General features: G+C 42.8%; 1 protein-coding gene across 4 annotated transcripts in view; it reads left to right on the top strand.

Annotated features, from left to right (window-relative positions):
* The window catches only part of DLG2 (discs large MAGUK scaffold protein 2), a 2,095,445-nt gene that overhangs the window by 1,945,188 nt on the left and 124,405 nt on the right, over window positions 1–25,852 (top strand). The gene's annotated exons all lie outside the window — the stretch shown is intronic.

The following is a 25,852-nucleotide window of genomic DNA, read 5'->3' as shown; positions in this document are numbered from 1 at the left end:
GGCCCCCCCCCCCCCCCCCCCAGCTCATTATGGTTGATCAGACAGTCTCCCCTGGCTGAACTCCTCTTTAAAGGAGGAGTTGAGCCAGGGGAGACTGTCTGATCAACCATAATGGATCAGACTGTTTAACCTGTGGAGCTGAGCTCCTGTTCTTTTCTTCCCCATGTGTGGTAACAAAAGCAGCAAAAATCTGCAATTTGATTTCTTGATTTTTTTTTTGGATTTCTTTTTAGGACTGCAGTTACAAAAATCAGGTGACAGTTTTCCAAGATTAGGGGCAGCTGAAATCTCTCGGCTTTTGTTATTAGTCTGGAAATTGCCACCAGTTCTCAGGGCTTTGTCTTGTCCGAGAGTGGACTTCCCCTTGTGAATCTGGCTCTGGTGTACACCACATTGCAGAGGGATTAATGGAGTGTCAGTCACAAAAAAAAAGAGCATAATCCACCTTAAATTGTTTCTTAATATGTAGGTAGCAATAATTAGGCCAATAAGTACTCCTAGCAACATGGATATTTATTCATTAAAAGAGAAACTGATCTGAGACTGAAAAATGTATTCCCCATTTCTATCCCCGAGTTTCTCCTGATGTGCATCCATAGTAATCTTTTCATCCCTAATAGTAGAGATTGTTGGTTGAGTTGGATTGATTCATTGGTTGACTGGTTAGTTGGCTTAATTTGATTTGTTGATTAAAATTTATATCTTTCCTTAATAGCAGCAGCCATCTAAATAGATATTGTAAAATTTCTTGTAAACATTTTGGCTGATGTCAACTTAAATAGTTAAGTCAGTAAGAGAAAGATGATAATAGTTCTGTCAGTAAGAGAAAGATGTAGATATTTGTTTCTTTTCAGCTCTGATGTATGCTTGAAATTGGTTGCCCAGCCTTATTGTTTTAAAAGGAGGCTGCAGTCAAATTTCATAAGGACCTGAACAGCTGTATCCCACTGCTGTCATGAAGAAGTAACTGCTGTGGATTTCTGAGAGGACTTTGCAACTGAATTACAAACACCCAAAAGATTGCAGTGCCTTATTCAGCCTTTCTGTAAGAGGGGAATGGGAGATGATGGGACAAGGAGGTTGTTTTTTCTTCTTCTGCCTTTCTAAACTCCATGTGGGAACTTGCTGCCATTGCAGTCCCCAAAATCTAATTCAGTTACTGTTTCCAGTCCCTTCTAGTGCCTAGTGGAGGGCACTAACTAATGAAAAGCCTTTCCCCACTATGGAGAGCAGAGTTGATGTCTGTACCAATACATGGCATACGCTATTGAGGGCAGTTAGTTCTAGTCAGCATAGGAGACCCCTGAACATTTCTGGGTTCCCAGCATACTGTCTCCAGTGCAGGTCCTCAATGCACTATGCTTAATGCAGAGGTTGAGTGGTCCTGTGCTTAGACCACTAGTCTTGGACGTAGGAGCTGCAGGATCAGTTCCCAGCCCTGCTATACAATTCCTGGGTCACCTTAGGCAAGTCACTTAGGACCAGATGCACAGAACTTATTTCAATGGGAGGTAGTCTTTATGTCTCAAGTCCCTGTCTGCATAAAGAAGCTAATAGCATTTCCCAAAGCATGGGGGTGTTGTAAGGAAGAATACTTTGCAAATGACTATGAGATGCTCAGAAACTACAGTAATAGTAATCATGGAGACAATGTCCTATGCCTGATCATGAAAACCTTATCTACTCAAAGCCCAGGATGACATCAGTAGGAGTTTTGGCTCTTTCGGGATCAGGCTGTAAGCACACACATTTTGGAGTAGGCCTCCTATCCTCTATGATGAAGCACACTCCTGGAAAATATATTTGCATATACCCATTATGTTTTCTTCTAGAGCAGAAAGCAAATGAATGCAGCTACACTTTTCGGTATTTGTCTCTTAGGCAATGTTTTGAGAATGTAGCCCACACTTCAAATAAATCTGTACTGTTGCAAGCCACTTGTATTTTTTGTTTGACTTTGCTTTGGCTAGACCTGGGTGAATTCGAGAGAGAACAGCATGAGCCTTCTCTGTCAGATTTCTGTATTCCATTTTTTGCTTGCCATACTGCCCTTGCGTCAGTATGCAAATGAAATAATCATTTTTAAAAAATAGAGCCATAACAATTGAGTGTTTTATTACCACAAGAATTCCCCCCAATTGAATAACATTACAGTGCACTTTGTTATAATTGGATTATTACAATGTATTCTCATTCATTTGATAATGCTACATTTTCTCAATTCCCCTAAGACAACAGCAAAGCCATAATAGACCTTCAAGACTGCCTTCTGCCGCCAGTCTTTCTTCTTCTTTTTCACACAAATCACCCCTTGTGATTAATTAGAAAAAAAATAGGAAACACAAGAATGATAATGACTTGAAACACATTTGCATGCCTCACACAGACCTACAGATAAGATTGTTCCAACACTTAAGTTACAATGGGTAGGTTCAATACACAAACAATAATTGTCATAAACTCAGTGGGCCAAACAGCTATTTAACGTAGCTCCATTAAAGTCAACAGTATTACCACAGAGATGAATTTAGTTCAGTCAGAGTATGTGAGCTGAGAGTCACAGTCAAACTTCTAAACCACTGCCTTTGTTTGAGGTTATCACAAAGCAACAGAGGAGCTCAAGCTGTGTCCTGTGTAACTTTTCCATTTCTAAGCTGAGTAAAATTACATTTCTTTTCCCTTTTTATAGGAAAGGCCCAGTCCCCCTAGCTAAAGCAAACAGGTCGTCAAATGACACCCTAACTGGAAATGAGGAAATGCTGCATCCCATAATTGACAGAAACAAAATTTAGCATAGCACTTCCTGTGTTTTATCATTCTGATTTTTTTCAAGCTTGCACAGAAATTAGTAAGGTAACATAAATCTCCATTTCTGTCACTGCACTCATACCCCCTCATCCTAAATTTCTGCCTCTTAATCCTCATCCTTTTCCTTATCTCTCTAGGCAGAAGCTAATCTCCTTTTATTTAGTAGCCCTTTCTCTAGTCAGCCGCCATGTTATGTTAAACTCGCTTAACAGGTAAGAATGAGTGAAGGGGCAGCTGCTGTTCTAGTTGATAGAAGGTGGAATAAGTGGGATTTGCGATAATTTCATTAGTTAGCACTGTGAGAAGGGAGTTAGTGTAGTTTTCCTCTAAAGCTTTAGTTTGGTTTCTTTCCTAGTTGTTTGGTTACTTTGTTAACAGTTGATACCCTTGCTGATATCTCATCCCTTCTTAAAGGAGAAATGCCACCAGTGTTGTTGCTCTCAGTACACAAGAAATCAAGACGTTGTGTGTTGCTGTGGTGTGCCAACCTGTGGTGCACTCTTGTTCTCCATAAAATCAAGAGTAATTGGCTCAAACCCTGAGTCGCCATGAACCCAAGTACTTCATGCAGTCCCCAACCTTGGAAGTCTTCGAGAAGGCGCTGAACAAACACCTTGCTGGGATCATTTGATCTCAGCAGTAGGGGTGCGTGAAACAGACCGTATTCAGTTTGGATTCGGCCTGAATTGGGGACAGTGATTCGATTCGTTGATTTGGATCACTGTCCCTGATTCAATTTGGCCAAATCCGAATGTGAAGATTCAAGGCTGATTCAGAGAATCAGCGATCTGGCCATAGACACAGCTTTAAATGTTTTTTCGACATACCTCGAGGTAGCAGGTGAACACTGTGATGCTGGGGCAGGTGGAGCATCCCACAGGAGAGTGGGCAATCAGCCATGGAGGACTGCAGGTACCCCCAGACCCAGCTGGGGGGGGGGCCCTCACTGTCCCCGACGGACCCGGAAATGGATGAGAAGTGCTTCTGGTCCACTTTGGGATTCGCTGCTGAGCACGCTGGGGAGCCCCCTGCACTCCTGTGGGATGCTCCATCTACCCCTGCATCCCAGAATTCATGAGCCGCCTGGTACCTTGAGGTATGTAGAAAAAACATTTAAAGTTGTTCCTATGTCTGAATCATCGAATCTTTCCCAATCTCTCTGATTTTGATTTGGAGGGTTCTGATTTGATTCAGAGAGATTAAAGGATCTTCTGATTTTATTTGGATTTGGAGATTTGGCCACCGAATCACGCCAAATCTCTGCCAAATCTAATCAAGGACCAAAGCTTCACACAACCCTACTCAGCAGTATTCCTGCCCAGAGCCGGGGGTTGGACTCGATGGTCTATTGAGGTCCCTTCCAGTCCTTAATTTCTATGATTCTGTGACTACTAGAGGTCATTATGAAGTGAAATTGTTAAGCCAAAGCAATAGAATCCTTTAAATTTAGCATTCTGCCACAAATTGTTGGGAGGCAATAGTCCGGGTTGATTTTGTTGCCAGACATTATTTTTAACACACAAAGTAGCTGAGGAACCCGTAGGTTTCAGAATGTGGAGTAGCAGCAACCTAGCTGACTCAGCCTCTGCCTGTAGGTGAGGATGCAGTGCAAACAGTTTCAATCTTGACTACATGGTGTCAGTCCGAGTTGTGAGCTGTAGCTCATTTTTACATGACAAAACTGTGATTTCTTATGCTTTTTAACCAAAAACATTTACAGCGAGTACCTAAATGAAAGGATTCCAGTTTTCAGGATCAGTTGAGGCTTTCCAAGAGTGATTTCCATGAGACTCTAAAGTGGTAACAGTCACAGTCAGGCCAGTATTTAGAACAAATCAAATGCATGCTTAGAATGTGTCACAGGGCGTCGTCTCAGGGGCCTTTCAAAATATCGGCCCATCCACCTGTTTAGTGTAGTCTGCCCACCTGGCTCTCCTGCCACATGTTTGATGTAATTAATAAGTTGTGTCTAAGGTGGGAGGCTGCCCATTTAATGCCCAGTGCCAAGGGCATAATATACAGCTCCAGCCTCCCATTTACCATGCTCTATGCCTTGCAGATGGCATCCAAATTACTCCTAATTCCCCTGGACCCGTTGCTGGGCTGCTGTCAGCCTCTGGCCCAAACTTGGCCTCAGGCATCTGAAGACTTACCTTGGCCACATACCCCCCACCTCAAACCAGCTACTGGGGACAGCCTACGTGCAGTCCTTCAGTGCTCTCACACAGACCCTACTCTACACAGACCCTGCCCACATGCGCAGGCCCTACTCTATACCATCTATGCACAGCCCTTCAAACCCTCCATAAGGGCCTCTATGCAGCCTACTACTCAGCGGTTTCCTCACATGTCCCCTTGCTGAGACCACCACACCACCTTACTGGGGCTACTATTCTGCCCTCTCCCTGGAGCCACTACTCTGCCCCCTCAGTGGGGCTTCTGGACCTTATGCCCCTTGGGCCTCAGGAGTCTGTCAACCTGTCTGGGCCCCCAAATACCTACAGCCCACTCAAGCCTCAGGTGTCTATCGACATACCTGGACCGTTACCCACCAGGTTGTGGGGGCTGAGGCTATACGGTGCCTCATACTTGCCTTTCACTGGTGTGACATTTCCGGGGGACTGCCCTACCGCAGGCAGCCCCAGCACACCATCCTACCCCAGCAGGGTGTAGTTCTAAGTCGTTTCCCAGGATCAGGAACGTCCTCCATCCCCCTAGTTCATGTCCTTGACCTCCAGATGTTCTGGGAGCAGCAGCTCTGGCTGGCAATGATGTCTCTCTGGCTCCCTCCCGCAGCTTCCAGCTGAGCCCTGAAGTTCTGGGTTTATACTGAAGCTGCTCAACCCCATCCTCCAATCCAGGAACCCTCCGGTGGACATGTGACCACCTTGTTAGGCTGTACTGCACTTGCCAGCTGCTCCACAACCAGCTTAAGCCTCTTAAAGTGGCAGATACCAAAATGTAAAGTTTTGAGAGAAATAGCTAGCACTTTCTCCCAAAGAAATACATGAACTTGGGGTCCATTCCAGAAAGACATAGATGAGCAATGATGATATTATGCTTAATTTATCTTGTGAGCTATGTTCCTTTTCATTCAGTTCATTTCACTCTGAAGCAAGTCCTCTATCCACTTCCCACATATGCAAGACCATAATTCTTGCAGACAGAATTATGCACTCTCTATAAACATTTCATGCCATTGTGGCACAAGTCCTCTACTATGAGAATCTCGGTGTTCTCTGCTGCCAGTTCCTTTTCAAATTAGCTACCCCATGGAAAGATGAAGAAAGAAGTTCAGGACTGACATCTCAGTCAACTGCAGAATGAACATATATTGCCACCAGAGTCCTTACGTTTATTTGTTCACCTGTAAGAATAGTTGCAGAACTCCACAAATACCAGAATAAAAAGGAAAAGGAGAAGAATTATGTTTTATTATCAAATTTTTCTGATTCATTCTAGCAATAAAATGCATATAATATTTAATATAAAAGTCTGTATATTTTTACTTGGATGCATAAGGCCTTAAGGGATATGTCTGATTTAATGTAGTTACACCCAGTTTGCCTGCGCATATTTTGGTAATTAGTGTCTAGAGTGGAAGCAACTTTATTGGATTTCCAGTAAATATTTATTTTTTCTAGGCCCCAGTTCCCTTTAAATTTCTTCAGATATTGCTAAGGACCCAGCGGTTCTTGCTTTAAAATTCTGATAAGTAGAACAGTCTGCCGCTTGTGGGAATTGTGATAGCAGGCAAACATTACTGCTTTCTGTCAGTTTGAAGGTAAGCACTTCATTTTGTACCTCTGCCCATCGTCCAGCTACAGCTGGGAACAAACATATCTCGAGGGGAGAGATGTGCCATCTTCGTTTTCTAAAGCATTCTTTTCCCTAGCTATTGGCACCAGCGTTATAACACTGTTTGTCTTGTTTGGATTATTGTGAGGTGCAAATGTACTGAAGAACACTTTAAGTATTTAGTTGCATGATTGCTACTGCTGTAGTGTTATTTAAAAATTAATTTCATGGTTTGTTTGGAGGTTTGTTGTTTTTTTTTGGAAATGTAATCAATTGGGCTAATGATATTTCACTCTGAGACTTTTAATTAGAAATCCCAAGTAAAATTAGGAAGATGTGATGAAGTGCAGCAAGAAAAACAGATTTAGACAATGACATGAAATTAATCCTAGTACTTGGTTCGAATCCTCGTGTAATTCTCAAAAAGGAAGCTATGTTGATATCCTGAGAATCTGAGCAGATTTAGACAAATTCCTAATGCTTTTCTGTTCCAAATCACTGACCAGCAAAAGTATGCCAAAGTGTCTATAATGTATTATGAACGTTACATATCTGTCAGTAAATATTTATATTTAACAAGGAAGAAAACTTTTTATGATTCCTCTAAACTCATACTTCATCATAATGTTATACAATATGGAAAAGCTGAGAGGTTCCTAAAAATTCATGTCATGTATACTGCTATTGATTTAATTTATTTTGATTTATACACCCAATTGAAAGTGTTCGAGGAGACTGAGAGAAGAATTAAGTGTACTGTCCATATAAATATCAGCCTATCAATCTCCCATCAAGCAAAATTTAACCAGTCAAGTAATTAATACAAAATTTCTTCACAATTGCCCAGCCAGGCCATAGTTCTTCTGCCCCCAAAACCTGAGAAGATAGATATGTTTTGCAGCATTCCCAGAAAGTCAACAGACTCATAGTTGGGCTAAGCAGAAGGAATGAACTTCTGTCATCTCAAGGCACTCTATTAATAATAAAAGCCAGGTCTTGTACAGTGCTTTTCATCTATAGCCCTCAAAACTCTTGCAAAGGAGTATCATTATCACCAACTTACATATAGGGGCATCGAGACACAAAAGGCATGCCCATACCACAGTGGCAGAGTTTTCAATCACCCTATTGAGAAAACTGCCTTCTCCCAGTTCTACTTACCCACCTACTCTCACTCCACACACATCGCTCTAGAGTTGAGGAGGAGATGCCCTGAGGAAGACCCATTGCACCAACCTCAAGACCAGGGTTTCTGGTGTGGTCAAGAATGTGTCAGCTCTGGGTGCCTTCAAGGCACCTTCATGGGGATTGTTACATGTGGAGTGGGAGCAGATGGGCAAGGGTTCTTCCCTCTGCCACCTTGGCGTAAATGCAGTCCAAGAAATGAAGTCACTTAGCCGAAATCACCTAGTGGGGGGTGGCAGAGCCAAGAATAGCTCTCTCTCCTACCTAGGAGTGGAGATCTAGCTTGAATTCCTCAGCCAATCTCCTCTGCTCTGACACAGCCTATGGAGAAATGCCACGTGTCAAGCAGGCTGATCCCAAGCCATTCAGGGCTTTGGGTACCAAGAACAGCCCCTTTAGCTCCATACGGAAGGCAGAAGAGATCTGGAAGCATTTCCAGCATGTGACTGTAGCAACATGCTCTGCTTTACCAGTCTTTTGGCTACGTGTTTAGCTCCTACCACTATCATGTCAAAGTACCTGGCAAGTTACAATGCATTAACCGTCACAGCATCCCAGTTAGGTGCTCTTAGACCTATTTTTACAGATGGAGCACTGAGTCAAGCACCGAGTCAAGAGAAACTAAGGCCCAACCCTTCAAAGATATTGGTTTCAATGGAAGTTAAGCAAATAAATGCCTTCAAGAATCTAGGCCTAAGTCAGACAGAGAGCCTGTAGCGGACCAAGGAACTGAGCCCTGGTCTCCTCAGCTGGCAGAGCCCTATCACTACACCTCACTGCAGTAACTCTAATTAGGAACATAAAGAAAGAATCTCCCAAGTCATAGATTCCCTGCGATCTCAGGCATCCATGTAATAAATGGTGATGTAGAAAGGGTCCTCAAGAACCTTGCTGCAATGGCAAGAAGCTTTTTAGATGAAAAATATTCCTAGGAAGTAGATTATAACCCACATTATAAAAGAAGCAAAAAGTTCTCAGTGGTTCTTGCTAACCTTCCTGACCTCAGATTGGGTGATTGGTTTAGCCCTGAGGTTGTGAGCAAGATCCACCTGTCAGGCTCCTGAGAAGTATTTCAGTACCACAAGAAAGAAGTGCACTCTGTCCATATTCCCTCCCTAGCGCTGCCCAACATCCAGTGCTTCAGAGAGAGGTATAAAACACCCTAGAAGCTAAATGATGCATTCAAGGGAAAGAGAAATTTTATCTGGGTTCCTGCAGGCAACCAACAGAAACTCTGCAGTATAGCTTCTGAATGGCTTTAAAGTGTCACTCCCTAAAAATATAATAGCTCCACCGTATCTGTAAGAGAAGTTTTCTTTTAATCGCTGGGTGGAAATTGTGGAATTGAGTTGAGCCTTGTTGGTTTTACAACAGCCCTTGCTGCTGCAGCATATAAACCTCTATACTTTCCTGTCAGCCAGGCTTACTGTTTTCTATTGTTGTACTGGTTTAAAAATAGTGAAACCATGACCTGATAGGCACTGAACTTGCTGGAGGGCTCTCTCCTCACTCTGTCTTCATCCCAGATGTTGCCGCAGTCATGGTGTCCCGTTCCACAGCGAAGAAAAAAATTGTATCCCCAGAAGTCAGAGTAACTCATTCACTATCTCATTGCCAATCAACTCAGTTGGGTGCCTCTGATATGGCTAGCAGTAAAGTTAAAAGACTAGATCAAGCTGACTCCTGTACAATTGTGTAAGGCAGTGAGAAGACATAAGGCATCTTCCACACCTGTGTGTTCCCCTATCTAGTGGCCAAGAGCATAGTCATTGCACTTAGCTGAGTACAAGGAGTTTGCAAAGTTTGGGATACCAGTGGGCTGAACTGGTTCAGGACTAGCCAGGCACCCCTAACGAAGAAGAACACATGCTATGCTGGGGGGTGGGGGGCAGGAAACAATCACCAACCTTTGCCTTAAGAACATAAAAACAAATCACATAGAAAATCCCAACCCTCTCTGATAAAGATCATTTTGAAGAATATTCACCAGTGACTGAAATGAAAATGGCAGTGGCAATATATTACTGCTGTAGCTGCAGGAGATGCAAAGATTTTCAGACTTGGCATTAATATGTAGAACAGTTCTAAAGATGGTTTATTTCAAAAAAATTCTTCCCTAGAGTCAGCCACATGCTGCAATGAATGTTTGCTTAGCAAATGGATTCTGTTAATAAAGGAGAAAGTGTTTCTTCCTGCTTTTTAAATATATACATAAAGCACATTGGGGGTCTTATTTTTGGAATTGGGTTATGAGCAATGAGTATTCCCAGATATTAAATGTAAGGTCAAAAACAGAGAGTGTCAGAAAATGAATGCAGCCTAATGCAAGTTAGTTTGTCAAGAGGGTTTTTTTTTAAGTTCTGATGTATTAGACAATGTTATCATGTGCATATTATAGAAGAAAACTGAAAGATACACTTTGCAATGCAACATTATTTTGTTTCATGTCTTTGCATTAACTCTGTACACTTTGCAGAGGTGAACAGTAAAGCTGGAGTGATAAATCATAGTTAAGGAGGAAAAGATTTGTAGATCAGGCCAGAGAAATGGATATGTTTCCTGTTAAAGTTTGACATGAGATAAGGATACAGAGAGACAGAAATGCCACAGAGAGCCTTCGACTAGGGCAGATTGTATGAAGGGGTGGAACAGAGATCACTGCAGGAGGAACACGGGCAGGAAAGGTAGAGCTGAACTTTCAATGTCAATGTGGCAATAAGGTGATCATGAATAAACACCTCAAGAGTTAGAAGCCTGGGGGTCCCATGCACTTCGTGTGATCAAACTGAACATAGCTTGTCAAAGATTGGGGTGTGACAGTCAGGATGCCAAAGCCTCAATTTTCTCTGCACTATTCTGCGATTTGACTCCAAGGCTACAGGCTAAGATTTGTTTTGGGGACACCTTTTGCAAACCTTAGTTCCGCTTACCCTCAGACCAGAACTTGCAGCTCCACCAGGGGCAACCTTGCCATCTCCATGGATCCTACCCTTGGTTTGCATAAAATTATAGGTCCCCTCTCTCAGGCTCCAGTCCATCACTAGTGTTGAATTCCAGTCGCACCTGGTGTGGTCAGTATTGCAAGTTACCAGCGTTGGACTCTGTCAGTTGTGGTTACCAGTGCCAGGGTCCTTTTAGGTGTGGTCTGGGGTGGAATTGTATTGGTCACCTCAGGCTCCATCAGTTGGGACAGTCAGCAAGCTCTATCAGGATACCACCAGTGATACTATACTGCACTATTCCTAATGACTTTGTCAGTTGTTATAAAGAGACCACAAGTTCCAATGGTTAATTAAAAAAAAACCTCTTTGGGGTTTAATGTAACAAATAACCAAATGCTACCATCATACCAGTGCCAATAAAGTTTATTTGTGAGACCTGGCATTGGCATCAAATATGGCCCCTATCATAGTACAAAGTATTCAGGGTTCCCAGGCCCCCTTTTATACTTTGACCGAAACAACTTATATTTAAAACATATACTTCCTAGTTTTACCAGTCACTAAATGTGTTCAGGTGACATCATTCACACCCTATTTTCACCAGATGTTGTGACTTTCCCACCAGATAAGTAGACCTGTTTACCAAGGTACTCTGAGTTCTGTTTTGGTGTCTTATACCTATCTTAGCCCTTGTTTTTCATCTGCTGGCCTTCTGAGGTGCCTAGAAGTTAATACTTCTAACTTTTTCAGCATTTCTGCTTAGCCAATGCATGGTGTGATTTCTGGTCACCAACACCTGTATCTCAAAGCTGCTAATAGGGCTTTGTAGGATTTCCTTATGCACTGATCAATGGCTGCACTAATCCATGCTCCAGCAAGGCCTACACTCTTTTCTGCAAAGCAGGAAAGCCAGAAGTTATCAGTTGCTCTGAAAATCACCTTTACCACAGGCGACCGGTAAGGTAAATAAAATAGCAGAGATTTATTATACAAGAAGAATAAAGCGCATAAGAAAAATTAATTAGAATATAGAAAACAGGAAGCAGAAACAAAATGGAATACTCTCATCCTCCTTTCTGACTATGACATAGTCTCCCAGAGAGTCTTGTCAGTATTTCCAAAGACCAGCCAACTTGGCTGACTGACAGGAAGGGGACCAGGATTCACCCCAAGCCACAGGAGCTTGCAAGACAACTTCCACCAGGGACTTCTAAATCCTTCTGCCATCCCCGTTTTCTGTCCAGTCCTCAGGGAGTAAAAGACTTCTGCAGAACATTCCCTTCAGACCGGGGATCTTGATTTCCCCTGCCACTGGCCCTTCCCCTCCAAGCATGGTTTTGTATGAGCCTACCACTTCCCATGCCTGGCTGATTGTTATACATGCTATTTTGGGTCCCGGTCCTAGGGATTGGAAGCCTCCCTGATTTGATAGCTCTCCTTTCCAGGTACCTGAGAAATCTGGGTTTTCTTGGACAATGGCTCGTTCCCTCTGAATGTACTTGATTTTGTTCCACCTATTACCTGTCAGTCCATTGTCCTCTTCCGTGCTTTGATAGGCATCCATGATTCTCTCTGGAATGTGGACAGCCAATGTCATGTGTGTCTATCTGTCTTTTGGTCTGTGGGGGAGGTGTTATTTAACACCTTGCCAAGCAAAGGGACTCACTACCCATCTTTCCCTTAAGTCACAAAATTTTCAAAATACATTCACATCAAAGTGTGGTTCATTTAAATGTAAAAATGGTAAAACTTCATAGGCCTTAGCATTAGCTGTAAAGTTACAAATGTGACAGTGGTAAATAATTCTAGAAAAATATTTATGCGTGACATATGACAGCCCTCAGAATCAGCCCTGCTTTGTGGGTGAAACCATGACAGGACTCATGTACAGAAGCTTGAAGTTCATATTCATGTTAGCTGCTGTCCTGGGATGCTGATAACTGCCCATGCTTTGTCAAAAAGCTGGTTAAAAATGTTCTGATGTAACAGTTTTCCATGTTCCAGTGAAACAGCTTGACACTCTTCAGGGACATGGCAATTCCACTGAAACTTTTAATGGAAATTATTCAGCCTGATTTCCTTCCATCTTGCTGAGTTCCCTGGCTTTAATAGAGTCTGCTGGGGTAGCAGGATGCTCATGTCACCATCATCTAACCAGGGCTAGGTACAGACATTGCACATAAACCAGTCTGAGTGATCAGAAACTCATTTAAACCTATAACAGAACAGACATTCAGTGCACATAAACCAGTTTGAAAATGGCTGAAACTGGTTTGAGATAAACCTAGTTGAATATAGTATCAGGCTTACCTGATTTGGGTGAAACCAGCTTATGCAATGTATGTCCCAGACCCCTTCCTGGTTTAACTTAAAGCAGAGTCCTCTAGCATCCCAGATGCTTTGCAGCCCTGGGCAGGTCTCTCTGCTCCAACCCAGCAGGACTGGCCTTGCCCCTGTCCCTCTACTCCCTGGCTGGAGCTCCAGCAGAGACTGCAGGCACAGCAACATCTGCCTGGCTTCCTTCTCCCCCACTTCTCCACCTCCCCACTCCCTGCTCAAGCAGGGATTCCCCTCCCCTCTCCCAGAGCACAGACCATAGCCAGCATGTGGTCTGCCAGCTATTGCTGAGAGGTCTGTGTAAGACAGAGAGGACAGTATCTGCTTAGGGCTTTTTGGAGCTAAAAGAAGAGCTTGAACTAATGAGGCTTTTGTTTTCTTGTTGGGCTGATAAACACTGTGTTACTCCCTGTGTAAGTCCCTGCTGTGTAAGTAAATGCTGTGTAACTCCCTGCTGGTTCCATCCTTGGTCAGGAGCAGCAAGGGTGGAGGGGACCCCTCCCTAATCAGAGTATCTTGCCAGGGCCTGGCCCTGCCCCTCCTCAGCTCAGCACTAAGAAAGGGAAGGGAGGGCTGCTCTGTGTGGTTAAAAACCAATTCAAACTGTTCTCGGTGCAGTTACAAACCAGTTCAGCCTAGCCAGGTTAAACTAACCTGCAAAGATTGAATCAATTCAGGCTCAGGCTTTTTCAATGTCTGTCCCTACCCAGGTGATCTAGCTGCCCTAAAAACAGCAGCCAACAAGCCAAACAATTACCTTCTGAGTTTCCTGGTTCAGAAATGTTTTAATATCATGAGCACATAAGAACTTGGGAAGTGCCAGACTGGGTCAGACCAATGGTCCATCTAGCCCACTATTCTGTTTCCAACAGTGGCAGCAATGGATGCTGTAAAGGGAGAGCACTGAACCACATATCTCTAGGGTGATCTAACCCCTATTCAATATCCTTACTGGCAAAATATCTTTCCTGAAATATTTCAAATATTTGAGTTTTTTCTTTCTGATTCACAACAAAATTGTTTTTAACCCCTAAATGTTTCCCTTTTCCAGTCAGCTCCTGAGAAGCAGCATCCTGGCCACACCCACCACACTCCACTCCACTCTGTGCATATTTCTATTTTTTGGAGGGGTGTTTTGGTAATATTGGCCACAGAGAATTCACTGTCATAGGTACTGCTGAGATGTCCCTGCAATCAGAGGGGTCATCCTATGGTGGCTTGAGCTTCCAAAGTCTACTTATGGCACCACACTGCATCAGAAGAACCACTCTGCACCACAGAATCTGGCCGTACATCATCTGACATTCTCTCTCTCAAATGCCACCAGTAAAGCCTCTTTTTAACCATGCTTGAAATGAACAAATACTTTTTCCTTCAGTTTTTCACAGGATGCTGCTTCAAAGCTGTATCTTTCTTTTCTTGACCAGGAGGCTGGACAAGATGAGCACTAAAACTTCTTTCTAGCCATGCTTATCTGCGATTCTACAAACTTGTTTGCATCTGTTCAGACAGAAAAATCTCTGTAGATAAGAGGTTCATATATTCTTATGCATGTGGCACTAGATGAAATATTTCCTTGATAAAAGCTAATCCATGTCCTTTGGTGAAGGGGTGAGGAGGGGGCAAGGATGGAGGGTGATGAGGAAGGACAAAAGAAACACGTATTTGAGGTTCTTCTTTCTGCTACATTGTAGGAACTGATCAGTCATGCCTATGCGATTTTTGCAAAAGTGAATACCAAACTATGCTACTTTTTAGGTTGTTTTCTGGCCTGTGAAATCACGGCCCTGCTGAAATCAAGGGAGGTTCTACTCTTCACTTCTACAAGGCAGTACGTTTCATCTCTTCTGTTTAACTTATCTGTCTTGGGGTATGCACAAGTGAATCCAGTAAAGTTAAGTAAAAAGGAAATTAAGGCTTTCTGTGGAAAGCTGCATGTAACTGTGTTCCTGTTCTTACCTTGTGGATAGGTGAATGCTCCAGCATGGCACACTCCATGTTTTACTGAAAAATAAGCTGCCTTGGCTTAACTATCAGTTATCCTGTGATAAGAGAAGACAGACAGGCAGTCATTGCTCCCTTTTAACTTACTGTATTTCGTTTGGTCATGCCCTGAAGTACTTCTCTGGCCCTCATTATCTTTTTTTCTTAACTGCACTCACTTTCACAACAATCTACTGTACATATGGGAACTGAGACACAGAAAACCTGAGTCAGAAGTCCATTGAAAATCTGTGGCAGATAAGGTAACAGCATGCATCTCCCAGGTCTCACATTAATGCCACTCATGACCATCTTTCATTTCCAAACAAAATTACCACCAAAATAAGGCTTTGAACCCTCAACCTTCACATAAGGTACAGTGCTTTGCTTTCTGAGCTGTCCAGGCTCACTTACAAAACTGTTTTATAACTCCATTGAATTTTGGCCAATGACACATATCAGAGGGGTTTTATTTTGTTTTGTTTTTTGGAGGAATATCTATTGTTATAAAAAGAAAAGCACAACGTTTAAAAAAAGGAGAGAAAGCATATAGAAAGTTTGGCTCTGCTATTTGTATTCCAGATCTAACAATTTCAGCATTTGATTCATAATGCAAATGGCCGATACATAGAAGCTTTCTGATTTCAATCCAAGCTGGCCAAGCGTAGACACAGAAATGTGATCTGTAGTGGAACAGTATATTAAACATGATCTCAGGGACCAACTCCATCTCAGCAACAGCAGCAATAAAGATGAGGTTGTTTTTTATTTTTTTTTTAAAAAGCCTGGACCATCAGATATTGTTAAAAATTTAGCTGTTGCTGTCCATGAACTCAAATTGACACGGTGAAAGATTTCATAAGTCATATATTCTTTTTATCTCATTGCAAACTAAAATGTATTTCTCCTCACATTTGTTTCCATGGGACATTCAAGTTCATTCTGATAAGGGTTTATACATTAAAATGACTATAACAATAGAAAATTACAGGGACCACCCATTTAATTTTCAGATTGGGCATTAGATAAACTCTTTTACCTTGTTTGCTGTCTAACCCCATTATTATGTGGCTCAAGTGACAGCACAGTGCATGAAGGTCAAAGTTCAGTGAATCTTATGTTCCTAAACATGCAGTGTTTAGGCTTAGAAAGGCATTGGACAACTCACTGATTTTTAGAAATAGGATTTATGCTGAAGTATAAATCCGCTTAGACCCAGGGGAAACCCTGAGGGCCAGATGATGGGGCTTTGTGGCCCAGATCCAGCCCTCAGGCTGTACTTTTGACACCCCTAGTTTAGGGGGATAAGGGCACAAATAATTATTCCCAAAGTGTTATTATAAGCACCTCAGTAGCTCATAACCTCATGCTATATGATGGTGATGCTATATAGTGGTGCTATATGGTGGTCATATAGCATGGTGATCCTATATGATAAAACCTATATGATGGATCCCATTTCTGCTATTTCTTATGCTAAGGTAAATCAGAACTAACGTTACTGAAAAGAGAAGATGCTCTAAGTGTCAAAACCAAATTCATGATGATTACATTTTTAGATAATATTAGCTTTCAACAAGCAAGCAAATAATAGGAAACAAGGCAACCTCTAACAAGTCTTTAGATTGCCCAAGTGATTAGGCCAGTAGATGGTAAATGCAGTTCAATTTGAAAAGATGTAAAATTATTAGCATGGAAGAGGAACAAGCGTAGAAAACTCACGATTAATGAGTCAATTATCTAATACATGAACCAGAAAAAGGTGGTAGGGTGAAGGATTGTCACTGCGGACAAAAATAATTGAAACCATTATCCCAGTTCATAATGGTAGTGAAAAGGACAAACATACTAGATCATACCACAGGTCTGAAATGTGAAATGAAAGAGATGACCCTGTTGCCTCAGAACAACTTTACTTTGTAAGGACTTGAGAAGCTTGAAGATAATTTGCTCATTCTAGGACCTTTTTAGGATAATTTTTTTGAAAATCATCTTTGTGACTTAAATCCTAATTTTCATTGAAAGTCAATAGGACTTAGAGTTGTAATAGGACTTTGCAAGTGGGAAGTGAATACTTATAAAATTTTTACCATTGATCTTTTATGAGCATCTGAACTCTGTTTCTCTCCACACACACCTATCTATCTATCTAGCTAGCTAGCTAGCTAGCTAGGTAGCTAATGTAAATGTATATCAATACATACACATAGTTCAACACGTGCACATGTGTACACACACATGCACCCACTTAAAAAAAATGAATTCATAAAAGTATGCAATAGATATTGAATAAGCAGATGCATGTGCTCCAGAGATTCTGGTGGCATCAAATTTAGTAGTAACATGATTATTTGTGAAATTACCTTTTTGTATGTTGGTTTTAAAATATGTGGCATATTTTTGTTTTATATAAAGTCCCTGTCTTTTTCCAGTTGTTTGAGAAATGAAGCTGCTGTATGGCCTTTGGTTCTGCCAGCCCGCACATTCTGGCTCTGCTGGCTTTTAACTTTATAGCTAAAAAATAAAATCTAACTGAGTTCATCATATTCCATATGCAGCTATCCTTTATGCAGTAAAGGGTAAAATTATGAGTTCCTGCTACTAAGCATCTTTCATAGTGATGCAAGGTCAGCAACTTTTCAAACGCTTGTTTTAAAGCAGGGTTGAAGAGATTTCAAATACACACACAGGCACTTCATCATTGCCAGCAATAAGCTTTCACAAATCATGAGTCTAACCTGAAAAATCAGGAAATTGCTTAAAATAATGAGATTTTTTAGATTAAAAACAAACAAACAATGGGGTCCTATTTTCTCCACAGTCGTGGGGGCTAGAAGCTTATTTAAAAAACCATAATAAAAGCTAAGCTTCACAAGCAATCACTTGGCTCTGGGAGTGGTGGCTTTTAGAAAACCAAGTCAGCAACACTTCTATAAAATGACATCCAATAAATCAAGCGCCTGTGCTACTGCTGAGGGAAACCTGAGGTGGCAGCTCACAGGGAAACATGTTGCTGGGTTTTGCATATAGTGTTTAGTTTAACCTCTCTGTAACAAGGTACCACCACGATGGAGTGAAAGTCATACTGATGACTTTCAGCTCTCTCCTTAACTTCCAGGTACATGTCCCAGTCACGTAGCATAATCCTAGTTTGCATATTCAGAGTTAATTCTCATTCTATTGGAGAAAAGGGCAGATACTAACTTTGTGTATGTGCTGTTCCTTGTTTGGACCAAGGGTCTTTGCGGCTTCTATCACAGCTTGGGAAACTCTAAAATTAAAGCTATGTCTACACTGCAAACATACTGTGCTGGGCAGCAATGACCTCAAAGACTGTGCTGTTCTACACATGCTACCCTCGAGAGGCTGACTGGCTGCAGCAAATACTGCCATTTTTGTACCTCTTCTAAGTGCTGCTGCTTCCTAAACTAGAACTGGCGTAGCCGTGTAGCACCAGGGCTAGCTAGCCCACCTACAGCACCCTCTTTCCAATTCAGGAGGTAGCAGGTGCAGCTCTGCCTAACATGTTAAGTTTGCCACGTAAAGATGTCCTCAGTCTCACTCACAGATCTAATGAACTGGGGCAGAACCATCGAATTCAATAGAGCTGCATAGCCAGACATTTGGATCAGTGCCGGAGTGAATCAGGCCTCTAGGCTTATAGCTCCATTTTAAACAACTTGGCCCCTTGTAGTCCATGTTCAGCCTCTGCCCCCAGGATTGAGGCAGTTCCACTCTGCCTTCGTAGCACAAAGGGCCACTTTACACTTCACTAGAAGGTGGCATGTTGCGTGGTGACCACTCTTCTCCTAAAAGGTCAAAAGCAGAAGACGTTACTAGCAGGGAAAAAAGACTGAAGTCAGGGTGTGTACAGAAATGCTCATTGCATGTTTTACAGCATTGTAATTTAGAGCACTTTTTATAGCACTATAAAGTTACAGCACTCTTAAACATGACAGAAGTGCAGTGTTTGGTTGGGGGCTCTTAGCTTCCCTACACTTACAAGGCTCGGAGGCAGGGGGTGCTCCACAGCCTCCTGGGGCTTTCCCACTGGTCAGAAATTTGACTAGCATACAGAAGTTATTTAAAGCGCTGTAGGTTGCTTAAGGGCTGTAAAACACAGCACTTCAAATTGAATACCTCATTTAACAAGGGTTAATTTAAAGTGCTGTACCCATTTTTAAAGTGCTGTAAAGCCATGCACTTCTCTTAAATCATAGCAGTAAAGCTCTTTAAATGATGAAAAAAGCAACTTCTGTACACACCCATAAGTCTTTACTCAAGCAAAAACCTCCTGCTGACTAAATAAATTACTGGTGAGAACCTAGCCCAGAGACTGTCATGATTTCTCAAATACCAGCATTATCCGCATCAAGTATTTGGAACAGATCCTTACTGAACTGCTCCATATTTCACACAGATACTGTTTTCCATAATAATTTCTCCATCAGTTTTTGTGAAACTGTGTTGCAGTTACTGTGAAACCTTCTCATTATTTAAATGTTATCGACTCTGCTCTACCAGATAACTTGGTATAAAAGCAATGCGAACTCTGATTCTTTTCCTTTATCAAGGAGTTACTTTCAGGGCCACACTGAAGCAAAGCAGGAAGCCTTTGTACAGATTCACCTTTCCCATTGTAAGCTATATTTTGTCTTTGTCAGTGTGGCTTAGGCAAAGACGCAGCGCACAAGATGTTATTTACCTTCTGTTAGACATTTTCTCCTGGCTTTGTCTGGCAACAATCTTTTAAACTTCTAAGCAACTTTTCTTCTCTTTCAAAAGTAATTGCATAAACATAGCAACATTTATTATACGGATAACAAAGCCTCTGCATTTTTAGTAGGCGAGATGGAAGATTTTCCTCTTTTAAACTAACCTGACTGGAGAAAAGAGAGCCATCTGACCGATGTGGCTGCTATCTCACCATGCCTTGATCGCCATGAAAAATGAATGGCACATTATCTGAATTTTAGAAGGCCTGTTTTAAGCAAACTGGAATGCCTACAGATTAGATCTGTGGCTTTGTTTTGTTAACATTTTACTTGACATATATACAAGGATTAGCAAATATGACTTGCAACCTGAATTTGTTACCTTTAAAGAATGCACTGCATTTGCTCCAATCTCTTATCACTGTGTACTTATTTTGCTCACATCCCCAAAATGGCACTATTTAGTCATGTGTGACAGGGAGCCAGAGACTCTGGAGGAGTCCAAGCCTGCAGGAGGCCAAGCCTGCTGTGCAGGGCTGCAGCAGAGGAGCACAGGCTGGCCATTAGGCAAAGGGGAAACTCTTGTGTGTGGCTGGGGAACCACATGACCAGAAGGGGTAGGGCTTAGAGGTATATAAACCCAGAGCCTGTGGCCAAATGGAGCAGTCTGACCCTCCTTGCTGTGGGGGAATCAGCTCCTGGGAGAGAGGATCTTCAGAAAACAGACCCACAGACACCCAAGCTACCCAGGGAAGCTAGCCAGAGCAGCTAAAGGAGAAGAAGGAGAATGTGTGGTGGAGCATTGACCCAGAAGGGGTGTAAAGTTCAGTTTGTGGAGTGGTTTGCTTATATATGTTATGTTTCAGTGTAAGACTGGAGGACTGTGTTGTGGCCCAGAGCGTGGTAGGGAGGCTAAGCAGCAGCCAGAATAAGGCCCTACAAAGAATGGAGACCTTAAAAGACTGAGCAACGTAAGAGCAGCCTGGCCTGGATCAGGGACCAGGGGGCTGGGATGCAAAACCGCAGCCTTGCCTGGATCAGTGACCCCAGGAGGCCAACCAGCCCAAGAAAGATGAGACCAAGGCAGCCTGGAAGGGCGAGATGGGATTGGAGCCCAGAAGCTGACATCCGAGGCAGTGGACATAGGCGGAGGAGGGAAAGCCAGAGAAAGGGGGCCGAAACTAGGAGAGCTGAAGCCCCAACAGGCTTTGAAGCCTGAGGGGGCCAAGTGTTATGCTGGAGCCAGAGGGCCCTCCAAAGTAATACCAAGTACCATCTGGAAGTCATGGGCATGGCTACAGGGGAAGGACGGAGGCTATGATTAATGCCCCTAAGGTGATTTAGTGCCTGATGACAAGGCTGGTGCCCGTTGGGTACATAAAGCATGAGACATTTGAGGGGCTGAGGCTCACTCTGGGACCCAGGGACAACCTCTCACTATAGTATGATTTCCATCAAGATTTGGCAGGCATATAAGAAAAGGGAGGGTACCCTGAGGAGCCAGAGTGAGGCAGGAGTCACTGGGCTACCAGGGGGCATCACAGCTGTCCTTGGGGCCAGGACTTTGCTACACCATGATAAAAGCCTGCTTGACTTTTTTACTTTGAAAGGCTTTCCCCTATTTTATTTCTACAAGTTGTTAATGTTGGAGTCTGTCCTTTCCCAGAAAGCAGCTCTCGCACCTCTGGCTGCTAGCTGTAATTGTGTTATCAGTGGTTTTTTCCTTCAGTCAATAGCCTGCTTTGGACTCTAACCTAATAAAGCTAGTGTGGGTTCTGTGGGCAGCCTGTCTGTAATTTGATTTTAAAGGACATTTACCTATTGCATGTGATGCTTTGGACTGGGAGAGAAAAAGAGAGAGAGATTGAAAGCTACAGGATTTTTGCGCGAACAAAACAAGCTCTCAGAAATTAAATCTCCATTGCTGGCATTTTAAAATCAAGATCGGCTTTTTTTAATGAAAGATACGATCTAGTGCATATCAGATTGATCTCAAGGCAGTTCTCCGGCCTGTTTTATAGAGATGATCTGACTGTGTGATCCTACTGTTCCCTTCTAGCTTCAAAACCTGTGGATCTTTTAAAAGATATATTATGGGATTTTCTAAGAAAGCATCCAAAGATGATTATTTTCAAAATGGGGAAAAATCATTTTGCTTCATTTTCTTCCCAAATAAGGAGGGCAGAGTGTGTTTTAGGTGCTGTTTCAAAATTTGCAACCCATATGTTATATTACGCTTTTAAAGTATCTATGATTTGATAACCAGTCACTTTTCATTTCCATTTTGGAAACGGATCATCTTGGCTGTCACAGCACAATATTCAGTGCCAAGGAGCATTTTTTCTCAGCCTGAAATCAAACATGCAGTCAACACTACACTCTTCCACCTAGCTTTCATGTCAAAACAGAGGTGAGCTGCAAATTTCACATCATTTTGAGGCCAGGTTTGCTTGGAAGTGGGCCCAATTTCCATGAAATGAAACCTTGAAACAAACCTGGTCTGAATTTCCAGTGTGTTATGAAACTCAAAACCTACTGAGGCTCAGCAAGTTTTTGGTTTCATTGTGAACTTTTCACTCAACTCCAGAAGCAACTCTGTCACTACAAAATACCAGTTTAAATGGTTACCTTATTTAGTATATTAAAATTTGATAGGCAATGCAATTTGTCCCAGAGAAGGAAAATTGTATCGTGTAAGAGAAGACCTTGGATGAGGGCTTGAAAAGCAAAGTCATTGATTATAAGGCTAGCTAAAAGGCCTAAATGAATTCTCAGTGATCTATCAGAAAGGTATGCTTAAAAGCATTAGTGCAGAAGAAGCCTGGGATTTATTTTACAGTAATGTCCAAATATAAACAAAATTCAGACACTAATTTTTTTTTGCCATCCTACAAACTGCACGCAGTTCTTCTCCCCCCTCTTCCCCCTAGCCAGTGTGGAGGCAGGACACATCCTCTGCATCTGAGAAATGTTAGGGAAAATACCTGACACCAAGAGGATTTGAAGCCTACTGTGACTAACATGGATGCCAGTTTTGACAAACTGTCTTCTTGAATCAATGCACTTGAGCAAATGAGTGGAAAAAGGGGAAGCTCGAGCATTAAATTCAGTCCTGCCTCCAAGAGCCTGAAAACCAAGAGTGAGAGCCTCACCCCTGCTTGTCTCCATTATCCTGTATGAAGGGGTAGATGGAGTACGAAGGGAACGTAAAATCCTAAAACACCCAAATGAGGAAGAGTGACCCAGAGCAGGCACAGTGGAAGAGAGGAGTACAGTTGCCACGCAAAAGACCCTCTTGCAAGCTCTGCTGTGGAGGTTGCTCAGAGGGTCGGGCTGGGATCAGACTTACTGTAGGGATTATCTGCAGTGCTGCAGTCTGAGGAAGTTGCTGTGGTATAGGTCTTCCCAAGGACCACCCCCGGCTTTTCTTTATGCCCCGACCTTCTTCAGACCTAACAGCCTAGGCTTGTGGTTAAGGTTACCTTAGCCTTTCCTCCTCCTCAGCTGTGAGTTTGGTGCTATGCTTAAGGGGATAGTCCAGAATCTCACAAATAGTCCCAAATCCACAAGCTGTTCACCCTCCATGCAGTCTGAGTGCGTTAGATGCCACATATAAATGATAAAGAACCTAAAAGCAACCAGCATAGATTAATTCATTCTCCCTGGTACAGTTGAAGCCACAAGTTTTTAGTGATCTACTCAGGCACGTGAGTCCCTGAGTCTAATAGTCTTTTTGCAGAAGTGCTCATTCATTTTGCATGCCCCTGTTTTGGGGTGTTCTTTCTCTAGGTCCCATCCCAACTCCCACCTTTACCATCAAGAAAAAAACATCTCTGGTTCAGAGCTGTGACCCTAAAAAGAAGCAAATGCCAGAGACTCCATGAAGCTTCTTGCTATAGGTTTTCAATGGCAACAAGTTACTGCAGTGACAGGCAGTCACATAAAGCCCCTAGGTAGATTAATAGATGCACCTTGTTCCTAATTTTCAGGGGTGTCAAGGATCTCTTAAAATCTGATTGATATGAAAAACGAGGCACATAAAATGAGTGAGCATGTCTGTAAATATTGGCCTAAGCCTTTGCAAAGCAGATCCAATTTTATGGAGAGAAGATACGGCGTGTCATCAGACAGCCACGTAAACTTACCTGCATCACAAGTGCTAACACCGTCATTTCTGTAGGGACTGATGTTCAGAGTCATGATACGGGACACTGCAGACAAATGAAAAAAATATTCCCCATGGGCAAGCATCAGAGTCTCCTCTTCTCTGATGTAAGCCTTATAAAGAAAATAACTCCCTTCTGTTACATAATCCTTTCTGGAAACTGGAACTCATCCTGCTGTCTCTAGTCCTCTTTTCACTGAAGTCAGTGGCAACAACTCCCTGCCAGAAATCCCAGTAAGGGCAAAATGACATGGAATATATTTGCTGGGATGGACTGACCATGAAAAAATGCTGAACAGACCAAAAATAATACTGCAGCAAACAACAGGGACTCAGATGCAGACTTGTAATAGGATCCTGAGTTGGACTTCAGAATTTTGTTGTAAGGGTGGCTTAATCCTGTTCTATATTACAACCTTTGGGATTATTACTTTTAATATTTAGTTGCAAAAAACTCTAAAAATGCAGATGACTGGAAAAGCAATAACTGCGATTGTGGAGGAGAACATGTGTCAGCTTAGGGCATGAGAGATGTGTTTTTATTCCGTGTTGTGATATTGCATATGAAAACCTACTTGATATTTTGTGGGAAGTCTTAGGTTTAAGCCTCTCTCCTACAGGTTGATCCTTTCAGTTTGGCTTCGTGGAGAGACAGAATTCTTCCCAGTGAAAGCCTGATTTTTTATAGGATTGCAGTCTCTTAAGTTGGTTCAGATTATGCATGGGCTTTCCCCCCTGGACAGACAAGCCTCACTTTCACAATGGTTTTATCCAAAGCCTTTTGACACTGGCAGAAAGACTCTCTTGCTGTGGGCAGATGTAACAATGGACTGTTCTAAAAGGGGAGAGGAAACTTACAGCTCAGGAGTGTATGTCATCTAAACCAACATCATCATTTTATTTGTAGGTGTAGACAGATGTAACAATTAAAGTGTTTCAGATGCCTTTGTTTCAAAGGGCCAGTTGCATAAACTCACAAGCCCTTTGAAACTGTTCCGAAAGTGGTCGAAACATTCCAGAATAGGACCTCCTTTAAGAGATCCTATTTGGGGGTGTTTCACATTTGGTTACATGTGCATGGCAAGTGGACAACCTGCCAGCTGTCCTGCTGCTAGGTCTTGCTCTGCATCCTGGGGTGCTACTGGGTCCTCACCAGGATCCCACACCAGCCAGATTCAGGGTTGGGCTTGCCACCCATCCCCACCGGCTCCCCCAGCAGACTCCTGCCAACTCCCAGGACCCCTGCTGCTGCTGGAGCCAGGCCTTCCACCCCCAGTCCCTTCTACCTCTCTTTTTAGCTGAGAGGTGGAAAAGAAATGTAGATGGGGTTGGGGCTGGAGTGTCAGACTCCAGATGGCAAGGCCAGGGAGCCCCTGCTCCCCATCTTCTCTCCCTTCTCCTGCTCTCCACTCTCACCTCCCAGTGATGGGAGGTCGGGGACCAAAGCACTCAGCCATAGGATGCTTGTAACCTCCTCTAATGCTTCACAGCTGGTGCGAGAGGAGGCTGCAGTGTTTTGAAATGTCCAGCTGGGAACAGTACAGGGGGCTGTACATGTGGCTAAAACATTTCCTTTATGAAGTCTTTCCAACTGTGTTTCATGTGAGCTGTAAACAAGTATCTCATTTGACGTGGGACTGATGGTCATGGCCTTACAACCAGATCAAAGCAGGAGCAGCACAGTTATTTACATACATTACACTTCCAAGCTACATTACTGCTTCTGCGCTAGTAGGTGCACAGTGGAGCATGCAGCCTAACAGGCTCATCTCTGCAATGAATAGCAATAACCAACCAGTTGTACAACAGGATGTCCCAGGAAAAAGTTTTAGTACATTTTATCTGGCCTACTTCAGAGGGACTTGAAGCGGGACAGCAAACGTGTACATCAGTATGATCCCGAGACAAATACGACATCT

This window comes from Gavialis gangeticus, unplaced genomic scaffold (assembly GCF_001723915.1).
Source record: "Gavialis gangeticus isolate Ggan-Ray unplaced genomic scaffold, GavGan_comp1, whole genome shotgun sequence".
Lineage (NCBI taxonomy): Eukaryota > Metazoa > Chordata > Crocodylia > Gavialidae > Gavialis > Gavialis gangeticus.
This window is presented reverse-complemented; position numbering and strand designations above follow the sequence as displayed.